Source organism: Penaeus monodon, chromosome 31 (genome assembly GCF_015228065.2).
Source record: "Penaeus monodon isolate SGIC_2016 chromosome 31, NSTDA_Pmon_1, whole genome shotgun sequence".
In the NCBI taxonomy this organism is placed as follows: domain Eukaryota; kingdom Metazoa; phylum Arthropoda; class Malacostraca; order Decapoda; family Penaeidae; genus Penaeus; species Penaeus monodon.
Genome location: NC_051416.1, coordinates 23,273,124 through 23,273,965, shown reverse-complemented (window position 1 = coordinate 23,273,965; position 842 = coordinate 23,273,124). Strand labels below are relative to the sequence as shown.

Here is an 842-nt window from a genome sequence, read left to right as displayed (position 1 = left end):
TAGATATGAAAAAAACCTCTTTACCTCTGCTGATAGCTTTCCGTCTGTAGAAAAGGTCGTAAATATACCTAGATCGCTGATGGTGAATGCGGAAGATGGGCCAGAGGGACTCGACCTTCCTCTTGCCCTCATGCGACTCCGTTTCAGCTGCGAAGATAATGAAAATACCCAAGTTAAAAAAAAGGGGGAATTCCACTAACACTGACGCTCAAGCTGTAAAACAAGCAAAATGAAGCAAATGATGTGAAAGCATTAACTATTAACTAAAGCTATATATAAGTGTAATCTGAAGCTGCATAATGGTCTGGAAAATAAAGGCAAAGGAAATACAAATCTTGTAACTTATCAAACTACGCACAAACCTTCATGGAAAGGATTATCAGCAACCAACAGAGCCAAATTTCTGTGAAGATTTAAATTCACAAAATGTGTACTGCAAGGCTGATTATAGTCTTCATCCATAATGTTCTCAATTGATTTTAATGTGATTAATAGGTTAGGTATTTTTCAAGAAAACTAGAATGATAAACATACACACATCTGTGTGAAATAAACATATATATATTTTTTTCCCACTCATTCAGGAAATCAATAAATGAACATCATACTCCTCTGAAAATCAGTCCTTTTAGTTTGGCAATTTTCTTATGAAACACCTAACAGACTACCATTCATTTTCATGAGCAAACAATATAGTATGGCATTCAAAAGCATAAGGCTGAATAGTAATGATGAATCAAACAAAGAAAGTGCTGTAACACCTGAAATAAAAACACAAGATTGGTCTTACAATAAGCTATAATATACATAAACAGCATCACACAATCCCATGTGTCACTGTT

General features: G+C 34.6%; 1 protein-coding gene across 1 annotated transcript in view; it reads left to right on the top strand.

Annotated features, from left to right (window-relative positions):
• Positions 1 to 842, top strand: part of LOC119593113 (protein BUD31 homolog) — a gene marked incomplete in the record, with an annotated part of 10,992 nt that overhangs the window by 659 nt on the left and 9,491 nt on the right.